General features: G+C 41.3%; 1 protein-coding gene and 1 pseudogene across 5 annotated transcripts in view; one reads left to right on the plus strand and one right to left on the minus strand.

Annotated features, from left to right (window-relative positions):
• The window catches only part of LOC147605345 (uncharacterized), a 238,245-nt gene that overhangs the window by 179,358 nt on the left and 34,826 nt on the right, over window positions 1-24,061 (plus strand). The window lies entirely within an intron of this gene.
• LOC147605347 (PH, RCC1 and FYVE domains-containing protein 1 pseudogene) lies at window positions 20,046-23,470 on the minus strand (annotated as a pseudogene).

Below are 24,061 nucleotides of genomic sequence, written 5' to 3' on the forward strand. Positions count from 1 at the left end.
CATGCACATCTTCAAGAATGTGGGATCTGGTATTTGGGAACATGTTATTGGTAAACGAGACAATGTTAGCATACGGGAGGACTTGCGGGTCGCAGGACGTATGCGTCAAGCTTGGCCACGAGAGGAGGGTGGGCACGTTCGTCTTCCACCTGCACCATGGATTATATCAAAGAAAGAGGAGAAGCAGGTAAAGCAGGCCATCACCACTTTGCGTACTCCCACTGGATGCATGAGATCATTGAAGGGAGCCTTTACAACCACTAAGAAAAGAGGCGTTGAGCAACTATATGGGTTGAAGTCCCACGATTGGCACAAGATGCTCCAAGTAAGTGTTTTCTAAGTCCTGTACGTTGAAATTAAATTTTGTAATGCCATCACTACAAGACACTGCTGCCATACACGCATTCCATATACGCGATAAGTTACGAGCGCGTGTATGGTCGCGCATGTATATGAATAGTATCGGGCGCGTGTATATTGGCATCTAAATTTGCGTATATTGAACTTTAAGAAACGCATCTACCAGTGCGTGTATATTGGCATCTAAATTCGCGTGTATACTAGTTTCAGAAACGCGTGTATAAGCGCGTGTATATACATGCAATTATACACGCATCAATACATGCGAGTGCTTTATTAAGAAAAACTAAATTCCTTTACAAAATTAAAAACTATTTTCTTTAAACCATCCCATAGTACATTACAGTATATATCATTACACAATCCCACTACATACATTTACAACAATGAAATATGTTCAAAAATAAATCATGAGATGATAATTAAAAGACAACATATACAATAGAAATGTCATCAATTTAGAATGATACAGTGATGGATTGGTTAGGGTTCGATCTCATCTTCAATAAGATCCATCCTTGCCAAACAATCAACATCAATATCCATTTGATCAATTTGTAAGGCTACGATTAAATTTATTCCACTACTATCGATATTCTATCCATTGATAATGGTATCGATGTCCTGATCATCCTCATCAACATCACCATCATCCTCAATGGTAGGGTCATTCTCATGATCATGAGAAATGGCACGCTCATCCTCATTATCATGATCATCTCTTATTTCTTGATCATCGATCACAACATCTTCATTGGCATGTTTGACATCATCTTCATTGTGGCTTGTTACATCCTCCATATGCTCCATATCAGTGAATGTATTATACATCACTTTGGAACGTGGTGCAGTAGGGATGATGTACCACCATTTAATGTCATGCACCATTGGCAGATAGATAACCTACTCAAATACACATACTGCAGTAATTAATTAGCTTATCAAAAGTCAAGGGGTACGTGAGATTAGATATATATGTACATGAAACACATTAGTAAAAAAATGCATACCTGCTCACATTGTTGTGGCACTACGAGCCTATCTTTCTTTGTTTGCCAAAACTTTGTAGAGTCAATAACTACATAGCCACTTGCATGGCGTTTTATCGTTGCATTAGGCCTTTCTTCCACCGCGTTCATTTGCCATTTGACATCCAAAACATACACAAAGAAGCGATGAAAGTCAAGCCTAAATATGTCTTGGACTGTGCCACAATAATCATCCATTTTTCCATTAGCTCCCTCAAAGCTACTAATGACACCGCAATCTTGTGTATTCCTCTTTTCATCAATTCTTTGTGTTCGAAAATGCTTGCCTTCACACCATACAGCATTGAACATAGTGCACTGGACCAAAATAGAAGCAATATTTGTATAAGCAATGTGAATAAATATTAAAAGCAAATCACTTACAACTAATGCAAAACATTAGTTCTATGTACCTTTAACACGCATCCTCGTGCATACTCCCATTCTTCTGTCGTGATATGCAGCCCCTCGTCGCAAAGGTATCTTTTTAGGGATGATCCCAAAGGTATGGACGAGGATGATATGGAACAAGAGCATCTTTACAAGGCTTCGTGAAGGTTGGCATAGGAGGCCTTGAGAGAGACTTGGGTACGGTTAGTATAAATCTAGGCTTCTGTAAGTGTGTATGCGCATGTGTAGGATTGTTTGTGCTCATTAGTCCCATAGTGGGTAGCACTGGTGTGCATGATGAATTGGATGGCCTTTAATTTTCTGGGTGATAATCATGAGGTTAAAAAGTGAATGTTTGATTTTGCTTTTTCAAATGTTAGCCCCCCTGAAGACATAGATATTGGAGGGTGGATAGTAAGCATGAAGGTGGGAAAAAGTGCACATACACGACATGTGAACTGAGAAACAGCATCTCCTGTGCCAGAATGGATAGAGGGTCTCACATAATATATGCATCTAGATGAATATGGGAACATATCCTATCCTAGAATACTGGTGAAATATGACGACTACATCCAGTGTTAGTTGTGCTGGGATGCCATAGTGGGTAGCGCTGGTGTGCATGATGAATTGGGTTAAAAATTGAATGTTTCATTTTGCTTTTTCAAATCTTAGCCCCACCAAGACACAAATATTGGAGGCAGCATGAAGGCGGGAAAAAGTGCACATTCACGAAATTTGAACTGAGAAACAGCATCTCCTGTGCGCCAGAAAGGATAAGAGGGTCTCACATAATATATATGTATCTAGATGAATATGGGAACATACCCTATCTTAGAATACTGGTGAAATACGATGACTACAGCCACTGTTAGTTGTGCTACGTTGGGCTCTCTTAATGTTGTGTTTATTTTTCTTTTGCCTATTTCATGTATTTGGAGCGATTATTTCCATCCAATATGTGTTTAACAGAAAACAGGATTATTAGCTGGCACACTTTTCAACTTTTGTAGTATTAAATGGATGCAAGTCATAACCTGGGACGTGGCACTTTGCATAGCTCCTAGGCTTGGTTCAGATCCCATTTATCTTGCTCTGATTCTTCTAGACTGATGTTCAGAATTACAAACACAAAACCTTACGCAGGTTACTGTAATGTTAAATTTTCCTGTTTTTACTGTAATGGTGGCTGATTTAGTGGGGATGTCATAGTAGCTAGTCCCTGCTATGCGTGATGGAGTTTATGGTTTTCAATCTTATGAGTGACTATCGTGGGATTGAAACTGCACTGTTTTGTATTTTTAGAGGATGAGTTCCGGATTGTTCCTGGATTCATCTAGGTATATAATGGCTGATTAAGTCTACCAAAATTTCTAATTTCACTTGAATATTCTTTGTTGCTAGTAGGTTGATTTTACTCTTTTCTGTGCAGCAAATGGATGAGTTGCACGTAATTGCTAGCTTCGTGCAAGCTGCAAAACGTCTGAAGACAGTATATGGATGAGTAAGGGTGTCATCAAGAATTCTGCACTTCTATGTTTTTCTGGCGACTTCACCTGGTGACTTTCAGCAGGCCGTGTAAAATATCCACACAGTTTGGATAGATGTGGCATGGTCAGAGTAGGGATTGAATAGCGTACAAGATCATACTGACATACGAGTACTAGCTTTGGTAACTTCGCATCTGAAGGGTCTCCAAACACAAGGAGGATATACTTCAACAAATGTAGGTGTACATAGCCATTGGAGATCCATCACTCTTAATGTCAAACATGATTTGGTCTTGCAGACAGTAAGTAAATAGCTGCAAGTTCTGATACTGTCACAATTTAAATTATTGTCTCTGTGTATTGTGGTTGGGATGACTTCTCTTTACTGGTCATGTTAATCAAAGGACATGTCTTTTTACAATGGCCTTGTACATTCAAACATTTAGTAAACGGGAGGTAAAATATGACTCGTTTATTTCTGATTCAGACTATTGAGTATGACAGATAGCCTCTTTGAAATATTGGTTTACTATGTCTTCACTTGCAGGATATGTTTTTTATTTTTTTGTGGGTTGGGGGGAGGAGCTTTCTAGTAAGGCCTGGTGAATTTTTTGTCATATTTTTTCAACATTCTTACCTTTTTCCTATCATCAAGCTTGAATGCTTAGGAAGTACATAGTACATTTTTAAACTGAAGCACCCTCTACATTATCACGATTCTCCTTACCAGAATCATCTATCTCGTGTTACTATCTTAAGGTAGACGTCTGTTGATTACCCTATAGATGCGGTCAGAACATCCTGTCACATTTCCATATCTTTGTAAATTATGAAGTGTCAGAGTTTGTTGACAAAAGAAAAATGTTATGGAGAAGGTTTTGTACTGGTAATTGTGCTGGGATTCTTGCCTTAAATTACTGACATGCTTTGGAAGCTAATCTGAACTTGCTCCCTCTAAGTCTCGTTCTTGGTTGTCTAAATGTTCAGCGGGGACGACATCGACTCTAAAAAGAGAAGATACAAAGGTAGTAAGTATTGAAGACGTTTGCTCTTGGATAGAATTTCTTTTAGATAATCTTTACATCACAATAGGTGATTCTTCGTTTCAACAAATTATAGAAATCCCCGTGGGCACTAATTGTGCTATCTTTTTAGCAAGCTTTTATCCTTTCACTTATGAATTTGAGTTTATGCAACGTCTTATTTCTATCAATACTTGCACTAGACTTTCAAGACTTTATGTACAAAGATGCTTGGGCAAGGAATCTGTCCTTGTTGTGACTCTTGTGAGAGAGCTGAACTACACTTCAAGAGGGGATTCTTGTGTTTTCTTAGATCTTAGACTTTCTCAATCTACCTTAGGATTAGAGGTTGATATATATGATAACCTTGAACAACCTGAATAAAGTGGTTCACACATTATAAAAATGTCTCACATTGACTTAAAACATTTCTTATTTGGCAACATATGGAGTCATTTCTTTCCAATTCCATAGATTTTCTTGCCTTTGTACAACTAAGGAGTCTTTTATCAATCAATGTAGTGTGTCTATGTGAAAGCATGTGAGGGCACACGACCTAATAACTACGTAGGGACTAAATATATGTTTTTTTTCATCCAAGAAAAATAATGAAAAAAACACATAATCTTAGATATGTAGTCTTTTATCTATGGTGTATCAACCTTAGGTATTTTTAGAATGATTGAACATAAGCTGAGAGATGAATAGCTTTTTTTTTAAGTTTCAAAAGAGAGTTTGATTGAGTATGTATGTGCTTTCTAAGTTAGGAATGTAATTTTGCATCTTTGAAGGAAGATGTATATAAGTGTAAGGGGTTCATTTAGTTTTTTATGTTTTAAATGAGAGAGAGAGAGAGAGAGAGAGAGAGAGAGAGAGAGAGAGAGAGAGAGAGAGACAGAGAGAGACAGAGATTTTATTCTTGTTTTTTGGAAGATTTTGTTTCTTGATTTACTTGTTTATTTTTACTTAGCCACCTTATTCCTTTCTTCTTTATTTGTTGTTTTCTTTCTCTTTTGTTAATTTGACTCATTTTAGTAAGCACTGGGTTTGTCTACCAAGAGACTTTGTGGGTCTTTAGAAACCTAGTATATAGTTGCTTATGCTTGGGCGCACTGATGATGTTGCTTTGCTTGCTAAGTATGTCTTCCTTTTGTTTTCTTATAAGTTTTTGTTACCTCTTTTTTTCTCTCTTTCCTTTTCTCTTTTATTTTCTGTGTAGATTTTTGGACTTCAGAACAAAAAAATATAAATTTGTATGATTGGATATATTCTAGTCTTACAAAGGTATATTGTGTTTCCAAAGTACTCCTATTGTATTGCTGTTGCTGAATCCTAATGTTTTGTAGATAGTTGTTCCACACTAAAAGCAATAGTTTCTGAAGGACGCTCATATTCTAAAATTTCTGATGGCTAGGCTACTTGTAAGGAATAATTTTTGTTCTGATACTATACTCTGCAGCATTGCATGTGCATTTTGGGGAGCTAGTATTGGGATTCCAAATGCTTTCTACACAGAGGAGGACCTCACCGAGGTATTTATGCAGATCTAGGTTTCACATATTCAAGGAGGAATGCCATCTTCCTCACTTATGGTTGCAACCCTCACTGATATTAGTGAATTTCATCATTATACTGGTAGTAATAAGAGACGGAAGATCCTTAGACATGAGATTGGTATTCTCATAACTATTGATAGCCCTGCAGAGGGAAGAGTTGAAATGGTCCATGGATGCTTGGATTCATGAGTGCCTTGTTGCATGCAGCAAGGGATCAACAACAGATATTGCTCGATCACAGAGCAGAGTATGTCTTTCATGCTCGTGGGTCATTCTAGACCAGATGGGGGATAAGTTCAATAAACACTTCTTTTACTCTTGGCCCTAGACATAATAGAGAGAGTGTCTCACAGCTTATTGACTCAGATGGGGTTTTAAAGATAAAGCCAGATGTCATCTTATGCATAGCTACAGATTTGTATGCCTCCCTTCTCACAAACAGATCATGACACTCAGGTTAGAGATGATGCTAGAAATGTTATTTGTGGCAGAGCATTCCCATTAGGGGAGAAATGGGGTCTCAAAAGGGCTTTATAAGGAATGGATTAGTCCTAATGAAAGGGTCAAGGTAGGTCCCAAAAAGTCCTAACCCCCCCTCACCTAGGTCGGTTAAACCCAAAAGTGACCCCACACCTTTCACAACTCTTACTCCGAGGTGGGAACCAACAAATTCAAAATTCAAAATTTGAATTTTGAATTTCCTCCCTCCCTCCCCCTCATCACTCCCTCCTCCCCCTCCCTCCTCCTCCCCCTCCCCCCTCTCCCTCCTCACTCCCTCCTCCCCCTTCCTTCTCCTCCCCCTCCCTCCCTCCCTCCTCCACGCCTGCTCCTCCTTCCCTCCCCCTCCCTCCCTCCTCCATGCCTGCCTCCCTCCCTTCTCCACGCCTTCTTCTCCTCCCCTCCCCCTCCCTCCTCCACGCTTGCTCCTCCCCCCCCCTCTTGCTCCTCCCTCCTCCCTCCCTCCTCCTCCATGCCTACTCCTCCTATCCCTCCACACCTGCTAGTCCACCTCCCTTCCCTCATCTTCAACTGCTAGTCCTCCCTCCCTTATCCCTCCTCCTCGCCCTCCCTCTTCCTGCGTGTTGCTCCTTCAAGCTTGCTTCTCCACACCTTCTCCTTCTCTACACTCCTTTACTCATGGCACCATTCGAGCACGTCTCCAACAAGTACCAGGTTCACTTAGAGTTAGAGGTTGGATATGCAAGCACACGTAGTCTAGGATTGAGGGGAGCTTCCAAAATCCACAGTCTTCGTTCGTAAGGAAAGAAGAATCTCGACCTTTGGGTAGAAGGATCCTTGTATCCTTTAGGTCCTACCAACCAAAAGAGCCCTCCTTTCCATACAATGCATGAGCTAGTTCGGTTTGTTAGAAATGGACATGCGGGGTTGCTTGGTTATTGCAATCGGCTAAACAATGCTTAGTCAATGGCTATGCAAGCAAGCGAGATGCGCAGAGCCCAAGCAGAGATGCTAGCACATTTAGCACCATTGTTGCAATGCATAACTCTATGCAAGATCTTCATAGGAAAAACGAGGATCTTCATGATAAAGCCAAAGCATTGGACTTGGAGCGAAATGCATTGGACTTGGAGCGACATAAATTAGAAGAGTCAGTCTCTGTAAGCTAGCTGATTCCAAAAAAGGCTTTGAAAGATGTATATACAATCAAGTTCAACGAGCCATAGAGAAGGCAAAAGAACGAGTGCAAAAGATGAAAGAAACACCTTTGGGATTAAAGGATAGGAAAAGAAGGTACTTATATAACATGGATACATTGGCACCCACTGGTGGTGCTAGAAAGAGGATAGTCCGGGCTACAAGGTTGGTTATCAAATGTTTCGATGAAATTACACTCTTTTATGCTACATTGTTTGTGTGACTAAGTTTTTCATGTGTTCTTTGGAAACTTCATGGAAGATGTGATGAAAAGAACGGACGGGGATGATATTGACTGTTCATATGCTCTAGCTGGTTTATTGAAGTCAAGTGATGTCATTGGGATACTAAGGGACCCAAGACACAAGTGCCTACGTGTGCAAGTTGCTGAAGAGGTGATGAAGTACTTCAAGGATATTGTGGATGCAAAGGAGATGCCTGCATCTTGTGATACTGCTGCTGGTGTAAGTCGAGAAGCTTACACATTTGTTTTCAAAAATTTCAATTCTGCTATTTTGAAAAGTATATGAAGTCTACAGTGCCCCTACCCACACCTTGGTCTGTGACATGCACGGCGAGAAACAAACCAACATGCAAGAGAAATGCTTGAAGGGTACCATTGTGTAAGGGGCACAATGACTTGGAAGAGTAAAAAGAAATCTGGCTTGCAAACCTTTGAGATGAATGTTTTCAATAATGTCTACTTAAATGTTGAGAAACTGCAACAAGCAATGGTCAAATTCTATGACATGAGAGAAGATGATAAGAGGAAATCCATTATAGCATTGCAATTTACTTAGTTCATTTCCTATATCATGTTTATCCTAACGATTTCTCTCTTTTGTTGTACAGATTGCAATGGAAAGCTCATATTTGTCATCAAAATGGATGAAGCTCAATTGGTGAAAGAACACAAGTTAGAGAGAGTGAGCATCTGCATTATGAATAAAGCCTTAGCCGTTGTTCAAGAGAACGAGAAAGTAGAGCAAGATTTCTCAGTGCAATCAGAGAAAGATATATGGTGGCTTGCAGCATTTGAGATTCCGAAAGAGTGCCATGAGACATTAAAGTGGATTCTAGATAGAATAGGAATCCCCGAAGACAAGAGGAAGGGCAAACATTGAAAGTCGATGGCCATGGAACATTTTGAGTTGAATGGCATCTTGCTGGTGATTTGAAAACCCTCAAGTACATGCATGGTCGTGATACAGGGAAAAATGCAATGAACACATGCCTTTATTACATGTGTTCACAACGTAAGCGAAAGGCTGACTTACAATGGGAGAATGGCATTCTATCTTGCAGCCAAATGCAAGCTCCTAATCGTGACAAGAAGGATCCAAAGTGGGATCCCATCTTGCCCATCCCACTTGAGAGAGTATACATATGTACTTTACACGCAGAACTACACGTACTTGATAAGTTGTTGTATTTGCATCTTGTTTATGCTTGGAATTTAATTCTGCAAAAAAGTATCCACATGGTGCATTGCAGAAGCTGAGAAGTTGCTGTCAGAGATGGGATTCCATTGAGGATATGCCAAACTTAAGGAGGATAAGAAAATGTACGGGGCAACACAGAATCTTCATGCAAAAGTATCTATGGGTAGAGGGAAGGCAAGGAGATTCCTATCGAACCACAATCTCAACAAAGACAAACATACATTGTCTCAAAGCAGTTGGGTTAGAAACACTGGAAAGCATTGTGTGAATGCACGACCAATAAGGCTTCTCATACTCAAGTAGCAACTTTGAGAGCTAAAGTATGGACAAAGGTAGATGCATTGATAAAATTGCTTCACGAGGTTCAAATCGATGAGATGTATTATGAAAGGTTCAGGATGGCTGTGAAAGAGTTTATGCAATTAATGGTGGTGAAAGCATGGGGGGAAGTCGCACACTACGCATTACATGGTAATCTTGGCATCATCGTAATATTTATCACTTGCTTTATATAAAAAAGTTATTGCTGAAATGATTCTCATCACTCATGATTGCAGCATATTCTCTATGCACACACGGACCATGGTTTGTACAAAATTGGGGCCCTTTGTCCATTTGGAATACACAAGGCCATGGAGAAGTCGCACTATAGAGCCAAGGCAGCCTACTTTAAGAACTCAAGGCAATGGTGGTGTCACTCGTAGCAATGCGTTGCATGAGATGTTCGACTGGTTTTTTAGATGTTTACTAAGACGGACTTTCAAGTCTGAAAAGGCAAAGGCATCAGAACTTGCAAAAGAAGTTCAAATTTTATCAAAGAATAGAAGGCATAGTGCTTGGAAAGCATCCATAGGGAGTTGAGGAGTCACACGTTGGTTGCAAGCTAGAGTGAGAGAAGGGAGCAGATGGGTCTAACCAGCAAAACAGAAGCTATGGTGTAATTGTATACAAATATGAAATAAATATATTGCTTATTTCGACCACAATTTGTGTACTCTCTTGAATATCTTGCTTATTTTGACGACAATTTGTGTACTCACTCTTGGAGTCCAAGGTGTGTGTGAGGTAATGAGGTTGGGGAAGGAGGGGGAAGAGAAGGGAGGGGCGTGGGGCGGGGTGGAGTGGTAGCAAGGATGGGAGGAGGGGCAGGATGGGGGGTATGGGGGGGCGATGGGTGTGGGCGGGACAAGTAGGGGGGAGGGCAACAGGGGAGAAGGGCGACGAGGATGGGGGTGGTTGGAGGGGTTAGGGCAGGTGCAGGAGCGGGGGCATGATGAAACCCTAAACTTAATTAAAAGGGGTGTCAAAAGATGATGGGCCTATATAAAACGTATTAAAAAACCCTAACTCTCATTATTCAATGGCATGAGTGAAGAACATTACTAGATCCACAGGACACTGCCTTCAACCTTCTTCCTTTAGCTCCACCACCTTCATGGCATCTGCGCACATGAACCTATCCGGGTCCGATGGTGCCTCATCAATCTCTCTCGTGATCCCTCCCCCAACTCTCGTGAGCCCACTCCCGAGTCTCGTGAGCCTTCTCCTCCTCCCAAGTCCCGTGAGCCCACTCTCCAGTCTCGTGAGCCCACTTCCAAGTCCCAAGAGCATGATCCTTCTCCTCAGCCTTCCCCTCATCCTTCCCCTCAGCCTTCTCCTACCCATGAGAGGACTCCCTTGATCGAGCAAAATGTATTTGAGAACCTCCCTTCCCCTCAGCCTTCCTCTCCCCATGATAGGACTCCCCCGCACGAGCAAAATGTATTTGATAACCTCCCTGATATAGAGAGGCTTCCGGATAGGGAACAATAGACTGCTAGAAAGAGCACAATCTTCCCTCTCTTGGATAGAGCCCATTGTGGAAATGGTACCTGTGCCCATAAAGAGGGTAAAGCAGACGCCGAGGAAGCCCCATCCCAAAGAAGGACAAAGCTCAAGACATCCGCAAGAGGGGGATTCGGAGGAGGATCAACGTAGAGAAGAGCAGCGTTCAAGGCAGACAAGAGGCTGTGGAATAGGGGTACCTGTAAAGCCTCCACCAAGAGTCAGGATGCCTTACAGAGCAAAGCTAGGGGCGCGGGCCCTAAGGGAGATCAGACAGATGCAAAAGACCACCGACAACCTGATCTCGCATGCTCCCTTCCAACGTGTGGTACGGGAGATAGCACAGGGGTACAAGGACGATGTGCGATTCAGCACAGGAGCTATGGGGGTGCTCCAGGAGGCTGCGGAGCAAGTGACCACCGCTCCGTTTGAGGACGCCAACTTGTGTGCCATCCACGCAAAGCGCGTCACGATCATGGACAAGGACATGGCTCTGGCAAAGCGACGGAGTGACCCAAGCTTGAAGCCCTAGATTCTCTTGGAGCCCATCCTTAGGACTTAGACTACCCCCTGCCCTTGAAGGCACTATCTTGTATCTGAGGCCCAAGGGCTGATCTTTTTTAATAAAATATGTCCAAATTCTCTACACTATCGCATTGTTGTGAATTCTCCATGTTTATGACTGAAGTTACTGTTCATTTTAATGTAACTTTTGATTTGTATCAAATCCTGGAGGAATTTCACCGTGGTGCAGAAGGGAAAAGTGTCTGGGACGTTGCCGATAGCCTAGAACGCCTAAATAAAACCCGCCACGGCACGAATTTGGGCAGAATGCCCACATTCTGCCCAAATTCACGCCGTGGTGGGTTTTAGGCATTCTAGGCTCTTGGCGACGTCCTGGACACTTTTCCTTTCTGCACCATGGTGAAATTCCTCTAGGATTTAACAGAAATGAACTTTCGATACCCAAAATTGGTGAAAATCATACTAAATTGGCTAGAAATGCATTAAATTAACACAATTAAAAGGATGGAGAAAATATATAATCAAAAAATTAAACAAAATACAATGGAATAAATATTATGAATTCATGACGAGCAACAATGAATTAAAGAAAATAATAAAGACATGTAGTCATTAAAGTCATGTATCCATTGAAATATATGTTTATATTTACAAAAGGCCTCACAGGCTATCTTTCTTCTTATAGCTAGTTTGAGTACATTGACTATAGGGGTCTTTGAATCCCCTAGTGGAATCCTAGATATAAACCTAGTCATAATAGCACTAACATCCTCCGCCACAGACATAGCTGTTGCCCTGCCAATGCCCTACCGTGAATCTTCGATCCAAAAGCATTGATAGCAGCTAGGCGGTGTACCAAAATCACTTTGTCAGCATTCCGAGTAATGTTGGAGTATACGATAGTGCACGACAATGCCTTGCACTTCAGCAGCTCCGAAGAAAATTTGTTGTGGAAAACCACGAGGTGCTCTGCGACTTTGCCAAGGTAATGGGCCAAAGAATGATCTCACCCAAATGTGCTGTGAACATTATCCCATCAAGATGAGAATTTATCAAGATCAAACACGTCCTGCAACAATTCAACAAACATTAGAAGACCGACAAAACAAATTATACCGAAAGAACATCAAAATAAAAAATATTGTTCGAACTTAGCATTATCGGCTTCTATCCCTTCCTCATTTGCAATGTTGATGGAACTAGGTGCTGTGTGATGTTCCATTTGGGAGGTGGAGGCTTTCTCCCAACCTGTGTTGGAGGAGGAAGCTTCTGCATGAGAGGGCTGTGCATCATATATGGACATGTCTGCATCCCTCATTGAAACCAGTGTCGTCAATAGAAACTCTTCCATTGTCTGGTCTTCGGAACCTAAAACCCCGGGATCTTTGACACTTGTGTCAGCATTGAACCCAGATAGGACTCCGAGTGCCTCATCCTCTTGTAGTCCAAAAAGAACTTCTATGTCATGGAGGAATACGTACTCTTCTCCATCGATGATGAGGGGGGACAAGGACCATAAGTCTGCCGATTCTGGGTCAGCGGTCCCCGATGCAGATTCTTGCTCTACTGGGGGCTCTTGAAGTAGGCTCAATGCTTGAGCTGCTTCCATGTCCTCTCTTGCATGATCAAGACTCTCTTCCATGTACATGTTAGAGTCTAGTCTAGGGATGAGGAGATCAACAGTTCTACTAGAGGGGGTGGTGGACGATGAGGCTTCTTTCTCTAAATTTCCTTGTTTGGAGAAGAAAGATGAATGTCATCTCCCATGAAAGGAATTTAGTACTTGTATTTCCTGTGATCCCCGCTTTTAGGATGTCTTTTACTTCTACCGTCCTAAACCCTTCCTCTGTAAGATTATCACACGAGCGGGCCAAGCACTTTACAAACTTGGGTTCCTCCAGGAACAAATGCTTTATGTAATCTATGGGAACCCATATCTTTGAAGAGTGGTTAAGTGTATAAGCAAAATTTGTGAAATTCTCTTGCACGTAGAGGATGAGATCTGCTAAGTCATCCTTGGCTCGCATATATGTGCCTAGGACATCTAAAGTCCTATCAAACATTAAAAATAGCTCTTCCTCACGACCTGCAAATGTAGTTTGCAACGAGATGAAATCATGGAATGCCGTTCGAGCTAAATCCATGGCAAAATAGCGACTGATGGAGTGAGTAACTTTTGAGGGTGGGAGTTTCTATGGCTCTCTAAACATGAAAGTGAGAATGTGATGTAAAAAGGGCCCTTACCCCTTAATATATATCAAAGCCTAAAAAAAATTAAAACTAGTCATAAAATCCACAATTTTTTTGAAAAACATTTAACTGAAAGGAGAACATCAAAAGAAATAACATCTCAATTTAATTGTCCATCATCTTTTGAAGCAATGACTAGGATTTGATAAAAAAATAAATGCTGCACCTTAGTCAAACACATTGTTAGCAATCTTCAAAGTTGCAGGAGGAATGAAATTGGCACTATGCATGCACTTCTCCATACGGCAGCTGATCTTACCATTATTTAAGGTAAAGTAGAAGGACTTTGACATGCCGTCCTCCATGACCAATAGGTGTTCTCACACATCCCTTAGAGTCTATTGCAATGTGATATTCACATTCTTGACATCTCCCTCTTCAACATCAATAGACAAACTTACCCCTGTATTGTCTTCATCATTGCAAATAGCAAGGAGAACATGCAAGCATATTTGGATGCAACTGGGGACTTCTGCAGACACTCAGGAATGCAGGTCAACATAGACAAAACAAAAGTAATTGTGATTGGGACCCATAACAAACAGATTGACGTCACCTTTGAAGCAGAGCCAGGGATTTCACTGACGTAAACAAAAACATGTGAACATGTTAATAACATATGTTAATAACACAAAAAATCTTGTGATCACATGTTATATTCACAAAGCTTTTACAAGGGCCTAAAAAATTATCTTTATCAGGCATAAAAAATCTTCTTAGGTGGCCACTGACCTACTATTATGTGAAGATGGTAACATAAGAACATGTGAATAGCTTATTCCCATGTGTAGCCAAGCTTTTAAGGGGTTCCCAAATGGCAAGTGACCTGTTATTTTGTGAACGGTAACATGAGAATATGTGAATAACTTGTTCACATGTGTTATTATCACAAAAAATCTTGTGATCATGTGAATATTAAATCCCTGAGCAGAGCCCTTGGAAATAGTCAACACATATAAATATATAGGGAAGGAATTTGCAAATAGCTACAAATGGAATGCATGTGTGGAGAAAAGAATTCTAGGAGGTTTGAAAGCTCTATACAACTTTCAAATAAATTAAGTGCATAAAGGCACATCTATGGAATTGGAAAATGAGAACGTTTCTGTACACCATGCTTGCGCAAACAATGATCCTTTACGGATGTCCAGCTTGGGCTCTAGGACCTACTGGGAAAGAATAGAAACCTTACACAAACGTTTCCTCATACGGGAGTTAGGGGTTAAGGCACAAACACCCTACCCCATCCCACTCGCTGACACAAGTATGATACCTCTGGAAGGGGAGGCAACATGTCAATTAATGGCTTATCTCAACAAAATTGAAAAGACAGACGCCAACAAGATACCACAAGGCAATAGAAGCTATGCAAATCATGGGACCGCATAGAGCGGGGATGAAATGGATGGAATCATGGGGCATAACAGCCAATGATATACCAAAGGATGCATGTGAAATTAGGGGGATAATGACGCAGAAAATGCTATAGAAATTACGGCATAACCTGAGATACAAAAGTGCAGTTCTACAAACAGAAAATTCACCCAATGGACATCTGTGGAATGCAAAAATACCTTGGGGGAGACATATCAATGATCTAGAGGTGGTGACCAGGTGAAGGGCAGGTCGACAAGACCCAGGATCCCCAGAGAGGAAAGAACCGACAAAATCTGCCCCACAGGGGCAGTAGAAGATGAACATGTACTCCTAAGATGTAGAGCCTATGCACACGTCAGAGTAGGATATAGGGGCAACAGAGGAAATCTGAAAAACCTATTGGAACAGCTGGCCAAAAAGCTAGGAAGCTACTTAAAACTATTAGTTTAATAGTGGTCACCAGTCCCACAGATCCTGAAGGGTCTCACGCGTGCGTAGCCCCTCTCTCCACTTGCATGACTTCTCCGCTCCACCTTCGTAGCTCCTCCGCTCCACCTACGTAGCCCCTCTCTCCACCTACGTAAGTTCTCTGCTCTACTCCACCTGTGAAACTCTTCCGCTCCACCTACATAGCCCCTCTCCCCTCTCTCCACTTCTACGTAGACCAACAGAAGGCAGTTTTCTTTTAGTCACCGCAATCCACACAACTCATCTCAATAGAAAGATTATGAAGAGTACTCACCTGTTTTGAGTGTCATTTACCTCGACATCAAGACTTCCCCAATTGTATTTAGCCTATCTTGGCCTTTTCTTATATGGAGGGAAGAGTAGTGGCAGTGCTTGGTGGACTCATCCGAGCAAGCCCTCACTTTCAAGGACTGAGCGTCAGCCCCTTCTTTGGCATCCGGAGGTCTGTGATCAGGAGTGATGTATGCTAAGGCAGCAGGTGAACATCGGGTGGACACAGTGGGACAGTAGCCTGACTAGGTCCTTTGCAGCATGAAGCCAGCTCCCCAGGAGACGGAGGCACATGCAAGAGCTCTCTCGCACTTGGGAGGGGCGGGGTGAGTACGAGCTAATGGAGATGACGCCACCATCCCTAAGTCTCGGAGGGATGGTCTACACAGAGCCCCGGAGTTGATATGGGTAGTTCTCTAGGACACGTGAAAGAACCCCACTAGAACCTAACCCTAAACACAGTCCAAAGATGATTAACAAAATCAAAATAAAGATCAGGAGGCAACTCATCTCCCAATCACCCTCAAGCATGCAAGCTAGAGATCGCACTCCCACGAGGCGATGCCCATAGCTCACGTGTCTCGTACCACCGAAACTGTCCACTACTAACCCTCAACATAGTATCTTGCGGTCTGCAATATAGAAGGCACAAGTCTAGGCTCATGATCCAGACCAGACCTATCAGTGGTGTCAACGCATTGAATGTCATCCCAATAGCCTTAGCCACTGTTATATAGACGAGCATCCCGCTAGCAACAAGCGTCCAACTGATTGGCCGCATGTTATTGTTCTAAGTCTTCTATCCCCATGTTATCTTTCTTTCCTCCGTCCCAGGCCCCCTAACCCTACTCGACTAAGTCCACCAATCCGAGGATTAGCAACCAGGTGCATAACAGCCTTTCCCTCTTAAAGGAGTTTACTCCTAAACAAAATTTGGAGAGTTCTTCAGCAAACTAATAATCGACTCCCAAGTTAAGTCTTCCTCAAACATATCCTTCCACTTGACTTTGAACTCCGCAATTAACTTATTCTTGAGTTTCCTCTTCCTAAGCTCGATAACTCTTTCAGCCTTAATCACATTTATATTTCTAAAAGCTGGCTTGCCTGCATTTTTAGCTTTTCTACTTAGAACATCTATCTAGTTAGTTCATCTGTATCCATCAATTGGAGTTTTCTTCTAGAGTTTGCTAAGGCCATCTTCTTGCTTCCACCTTACTCTCTTGCTCCCTCAAGCTGTTCTTTTGTGCCAAGCTTCCTTCAAGATTGATTTTGAATTCGATCGTGACTCCTCCATCCCAAAGGTTGTTTCCTTCACCATTTGATTCAATGTGTCTATGAAAGTTGCTACTTGTTTTCTCCCTATCTAAGGTCATCTAGCAGCTATCCCAAGCACTCTTGGTTTTTATTTTTGGGGAGCAAGTCTTTCTCATCTGAACTCCATTTCTCGATCGATTTGAGTCAGTGTCTTCCATGCGTGTTGCCCTACAATATTGTACTATATATAGTTCATCGATTTCATCCACTTTTCCAGCACAAAATCGCCCTATTTCACAGTAATTTCAGATCACCTTGCTAGTGCCAAGCCAAAGCTTGCACTTGGACACCACTGGTCTCAATGCAATTTGGCATATACACAAACTCACGAGTGATTTCTATAAGCATTTTAAAGTTTCAAGCACCAAGGCATCATGTAGGTTGACAGTTTGCTCCAGGATCTATCCTAGACAAATTGTGATTTGATCCAAGCGCAATCCTAGACAATCGACGATTAAAACCATGAGCATATTCCTAGATCGCAATAGACTTTTGGGCAGTTCTCTATTAGTGTTTGCATGCTCGAAGGAGTTTGGATTGGTAAATTCGCAGTTTTGGATGTGTGGTGATTCATTTTTTCTCCTACAATCATTCTGGTTGTTTTGGACTAGAATAATGGAATTTGTTGTTACTGATGTTGCAATGCATGTGGTAGAGCTTAGGAATAGAGTTGCACCTACTACATGATCTTTTATATCTCAGCTTTGATTCCTGGCTGAGTTTTTTGTTCCACCTTGGCAACTTTGAATATATTTTCCCATGTGGTCATAGCTAGGGTTTTGGCAAAGGCATCTACATAGTTCTTCACTTGTCCTATTTCCAAGGAGAGATCATTATATATTGATAGATAGGGCTTCTAGTTTATTTGGTTCTGACTCGAATCAGAAATCACACTGTAATTACAAGCTGAGAATCATTGTAATAAAAGAAATATGCTAGAGTTTATTTCCAATAATAGGGGAGGTCCTCATTCACACCCCACGCTCTAGCAAAGAGTTGGCACATTCCTGACTTTGCAGTAGTGCACATGAGATTTTTAGCATCCAACAGATTTACCGCCCTTAGGAACAAGTCCTACGCTCTGCTATTTTCAAGCTCATTCTGGCCTTGGCCTAGCTCTATACCTTTTGTGAGCACACAGGACCCATCAATCACACTAATTGAACTAGAATGCTCTAAGGCCCTCTCGGCACTACGAACCCATAATGAACAGGGCGAACAACCACCCTTTGGGTCAAAGTAGCCTTTTTCGCTTGCACGAGCGCCAAGTAGAACTGGTGCGGCTTCTTTGTTCTAATGATTCCATACCCTCAAAATCTCTCTATTTTTCTCATTGAACTCTATCGCTTGCATGGCTTTTGAATGGTTTATGATGTTTTGAAGCTCCTTCCAGTTCTCATGGCTATTAAATTCCAATAAATCTAATTAGGTTAATCACTAGAAATCACACCTCCGAGTAAGCGAGACATGGACAATTGCAAGATTGAATTCAATGGAAATCACGCTTCTGGCAGTGTGTATGACTCTAACAGTTGTAGGATTGAATGTAGCATGAGAACCATCACAGCACGCTTTGGAGCAAGTTCATTACTTGGGAACAGCACCTAGGATTTCAGAGATCAATACAATGGTCATTCTAAAGCAATGTCTAAGCTTTGATTGACAACTGATATATCTATAATCAATACTAGCACAACTGCACCATTAGACAACTTTACCAGCTTTATAATCTTCCTGCATTACTAAGCCTAATCAGAAGTGCAGTTGTTGGCATAGCTTTTTTACAATGTTCAACTAAGAAAAGACGACCTTTCTATAAAGCCTTTAATTATTTTCATTATTAGGTTTGGATTGTTGGTTTGTCATTCAAGATTTGTTACTGTGTACATTTTTAAGATGCAAATTTGTTGGAGCATCCGATTCAACATGTAATAGCCTAAACTACAACTCAGTCGTTTGATTTTTATTTGCATGCATTTGCATTGTGCAAAGTTCAAAACAATGACAGAAATCTTCTGAAAAGAGATCTAAAAGGATTAGAAAGATATATCAGCTAAAACATATGGATTCCTTAGGCAAGCATGATCAAAGAGATAAAAGGATTAGAAAGATAAAAGAGAGAAAAGGATTAGAAAGATATATCAGCTAAAACATATGGCTTCCTTGCGCAAGCACGATCAATGTGTACGCCATTCCACCAATACATGTGCCCACACCACAATATCTGTGATGTGCATGCCAAGGTTTGCTTGTCACTTCCTTATTGGTCAAGATAGGAAATGTAGCTTTTTTTAGATGTTTTCTCAAAGTCCTATAGTCCATTAAAAATGTCATATTTGTAGGTATCGACACAAATTTCTCTCACATAACTTGGCAATGAAGTACGTATTACACAAAGCCTCATTGCACTCAAAAGTGGTGTGCCTACAAAGACACTTTTTAAGGAGCAACATCAAGACAACCTTCAATATTTACATCAAAGGAGTGACATAGTACTTAGGAATGTGTAGTTTAAGGTGTAGTTCACCTAAGCCATCAAACTAATTTGGAGCTAGTGACAAGCACCATAGTTAAGTTGACCCTTCAAAACATGCAAGAGTAGCATTAAGCCGTCAGCACAAGCCTCCAGCTACTACTGCTCATATGTAATAAACTGCTCCTATGTATTAAGAGCACACAACTCATTACACAAATTTCAAAAATAAATATAGCTTTATATTTCTTAAAGAAAACATAAGGATGGTCTAGCAACAGACTCAGAGATACAAATATCATGAAGGACATTGAGAGCTAAAAGCTCACTTTTACAACTGTGTGAAATCAAATATCAGCGGCATATAGAAGAAAGCAAGGCAAAGTAAGACAATAAGAAGTGTTATTATTTTCGAAGAGTCTGGAAGTATTCTCATAAGCAATGAAAAATATTCTCAGACCATGAAACTTGTCTTCTGTAGTTGAATATAAAGTTCTACAATAATCACTCGTGCTTGGCAGCCAATAATACAAATGTTAAGAAACCAATCACAGCTCTACAAGCATTGAACTTCAGTTAAGTTGCAATTCAAGAGTGAACCTATAATGTAAGACACTTTATAACTTCTAATTGCAGCCTTGCATTTTGCATCGGCTGCCAACGTATGGGCTTCATTCAGCTCACTTGTAGCCTGCTTTAGTTGAGCTTCTTTGGCATGATAATCGTGAGTAAGGGATTCAACCTGTAGGGAAGATGATTAGTCTTTGTGCAAAACAAATAAGCGTATGCCATTTCCTGTACTTCTACTGGCTATCATTCATATGCAGGGTGAAGAAACAAAACCCTTTGCAAATTAACAAAAATGCAAGTTCACAAAGGTTGTGCAAAACATAAAGATTGGCAGTTGAATGATGAGCCTGAAAGAAGAACCCTTTGATTTGGCCTGATAATGCTGAGTTAAGGGATTCAAGATATAAGTCAAATGATAAGTCTTTGTGCAAAACAAATCAGTGTATGCCATTTCATGTCCTCCTACTGGCTATCATTCACATGCAGGCAAAACCCTTTGCAAATTAACAAAAAATGTTAAGTTCACAGAGGTTATGCAAAACATAAAGATTGGCAGTGGAATGCTGAGCTTGATAGAAGAATCCTTTGATTTGTAAATGGTGTTCTTGTCGTGTCATTAGATAAGTCGCTATTGGCCTATGACTTCCTACTGATTCAAGACATTTCAAAACATGATATACACCAAGAAGACTTGTGCAGATCAGGATTCAGTGCATGCATGCGCACCAGAGATAAGAATTCAATGAGGTTGCAAGGCCTCTCCTATACAAACTTACTTATTTTATTTTCTTAATCCACCACAAGGGAGTTTATTTGATGGAAATATAACTTACTTTCATACTAACTGCTGCCACATTCTTTCCTCTTGGGAGCTTCACACTACCCTTTCCAAATCTCTATTGGAAACTCAATATTTCACAAATGGCTCCCCTTCTCTCTATACACCGCCCACCCCCCCCCCCCCCCCCCCGGCGGGTGGGCAGGAAATCATTGCTATGAAAATTGCTGCCTTTAAAACCTACCCAACAAATATACCTCCTTTTACCAGCAAAAGTATCATGAAGTTCAACACATTCAGAAAAAATTTGTTCATATTCTTACAGTTGAGGCAAAGCATTACCGTTTTCAAAGAAAGATCAAGAGACCATTCTGGAAAAACTATGCAAACAATTCTTTTGTTTAAAAAATAGGGCCCCATAAATTGAGTATTCATGCAACCCACATTGATATTGTCAGCAAATCATTTTCTCACTGAAATGAGTGAAGGCATGCAGAAAAGTTAACATACCTGTGTTTACAGCTTCAAAACTTCTGGAGTCAGACTTCTGTTTGTTATCTTTAGTTCTTCAATTAGATGTGAGTCCAGACAAAGTTGAGCTTAGAATTTTAGAGCGTGGGGGGCTGCACCGCCTTGACAAGGGCAAAATCACTGATGCAAAACTCCTTTGATGGAGCAACAGAGATAGGAGACACAAGATATTTATGCAGAAAAGGCAAGCAAACTCCCTGCATTTCTCACATTAGTGTCACTTGGAGCAGGTGAGACACGCCGCAGAGACTCTGGCTTATTTGTTTGCTTCAAGGGAGATTTCTCCTCAAACTGCATACTCTGTTCAACAAGGGGAAGCCTAGGCAAAGACATTTGAACCTTCAGATGTTTTAATTCAGATTTCTCTGGTCTCTCTTTGGTCTCCAAAGACTGTTGTATGGCACTACTTTTTTTCTGTCCTCCAACCTGCGATCCCATTCCACAATTTGTTGCCAGCTTCAATTTTGTGTAGCAAGGATCACAGACACGGTAGGATTTTGTTGGGGTGCGAGCTAATGTTGCTTTGGCAGCCTTTTTACTACTGCATGCATGGCAGAAGACATGCCCACAATTGTAACAATTATGTCGCTTCTGAGTAAACCCCAAAGATAACCGACATCCGGAACAAACTGATTGGTCTGCTCCTGAAAGCCATTTATGCAAACAAACAGCAACTGTGAAGCTTGACCCACACGAAATGCTTTTCACCTGCTTGTCTTTTAGTACCTCAACTAATGTTGGAGTGTGCCTGTCTTGAACATCACCAAGCCCAAGCCTCCCATTGGCACCCTTTCCCCAAGTATAAACCTCTGTCTTTGATGTCAACACGGCCACATGATGTGATCCACAGGATATTTCCTCCACAAACTCTTCCCAAAGCTTGCCTTCTACAAGTACAAGATGCTGACCAGTTGCATGTGGGTCTCCTAACTGGCCATATACACTGCTTCCCATGGTATAGACTTGACCTGAAGTCGTAAGAGAAACAGTTAGGCTGTGTCCACAGGCCACCTATTGGAAATCATTGTCTACAAGAGCAGCTACACATGTTGGAACAAGCTTTTTCTCTTTATCCCCATGCCCAAGGCGGCCCTTGTCACCATCACCCCAACTAAAAAGCTTCCCAGAAGAGCAACTGCTAGCGTCAGAGTAGCCCATGATAATCTCCACTACAGCGGCTGTGTGCCAGACTCCACATGCCACCCTAATAGTTTTCAATCCCTTTAAAGATTCCACTTCTTTAGGGAAACAGACACTGGCCTTGTCCCCATGTCCTAGGGCTCCAAATGTTCCATCACCAAAAGTTAAAAGTTGCCCTGCAGATGTTACTAAAGCCGTATGCCAAGGACCACAGGAAACACTTGATATCCTAACCCCCTCTGAAGGATGCACTCTCCTAGGAATCCAGTGACTGAAATCGTTACCTTGGCCAAGAAGCCCAAAACTCCCTGTGCCAGTATAAAGATCTCCACTGAGTGTCACAGCACAAGTGTCGTATTCCCCACAAACAACATGCTCAATACTGGTGTTTGCTAAAGTCTCCACTAACTGTGGATGAGCCACATCTGCATCAACACCATGGCCAAGCCTACCTCCAGATTCCTCTCCCCAGCAGAAAACTTCTCCTTGTCTGTTAACCAGAGCAGCATGCTTGCTTCCACAAGCAATGTTGTGCACATCTAATACAACAGCTGATTCTAAATGTTTCGATAGTAAAGCATCCATCTTCAAACCCATACTGCTATCAGTTCTGCATCGGTAGTAAAGCATCCATCTTCAAACCCATACTGCTATCAGTTCTGCATGAGCCACCACCCAATATGCCATTTCCGACACCTTCACCCCACATATACACATCACCTAGAGCATCAGCATCATCTTGTCCAGACCCATGACTGGATGCGCTTACCATGCTTGACAGGCTCACTCTAAATGCCTCTAAATTATTCTCCTTCATATGCACTTTCAAGTTCTCTGACGTTACATCTGAATCACCAGAATTCAATGAGTCTCTAATGAAACTGCCATCCAGGTAGCTCTTTCTTAAGTCAGTAGAATTAAGAGAGGTAGTTGAAAGTGTCTTTTCTAAACTGCGATGAGGAGGACTCCCATATGTGTTCCTCCCACAATCCTGAAATAAGGTATAAATGGTTTATAGAAAAAACCACATGTCACCTTGTTTAGAAAAAAAAATCCATCAAAAGAAAACACCAAAAGCAAAAGTAAACTTTCACAATATGAGACCTTAGCATTTAACCATTTTTATTGAGGAAAAGCTTTAAAAGAACTGACTCATAACTATGCTACAAGCCCATAGCAACAACCTACACGGTAGGAAAAGATTGTCTGCATAACTAATCAAAATGCAAAGACCATGCTTGTTCATATGCAAGGATGCACCACATAAAATGTAGCCCAGCTCATAAAAACAATCTACCATGGCGGCAAATGACTTTGATTGTTTTAAACTAAAGATCCAAATGCAATGTATACATGCTTATTCAAATACATGAATTCACAGCATATAGATGTGAGTGCGCATAGATGAACACAACACTAAATGCATGTATCTGTGGTATACGTGCACACATATATCATGCATAGTGCAGGGCTGCAGAGGTTGAACGTAGATATATAACCAACGATAAAGTGCTCCCCTAAACACCTATTTGAGGTGGAAAAGTTTGCTAGATCACAAACCAAATTCAATTTCTCCGAGTAAAACTTGAAACTGGAA

The sequence above is a fragment of the Cibotium barometz genome, chromosome 59, assembly GCF_041138505.1.
Source record: "Cibotium barometz isolate CiBa-2024 chromosome 59, ASM4113850v1, whole genome shotgun sequence".
Classification (NCBI taxonomy): Eukaryota; Viridiplantae; Streptophyta; class Polypodiopsida; order Cyatheales; family Cibotiaceae; genus Cibotium; species Cibotium barometz.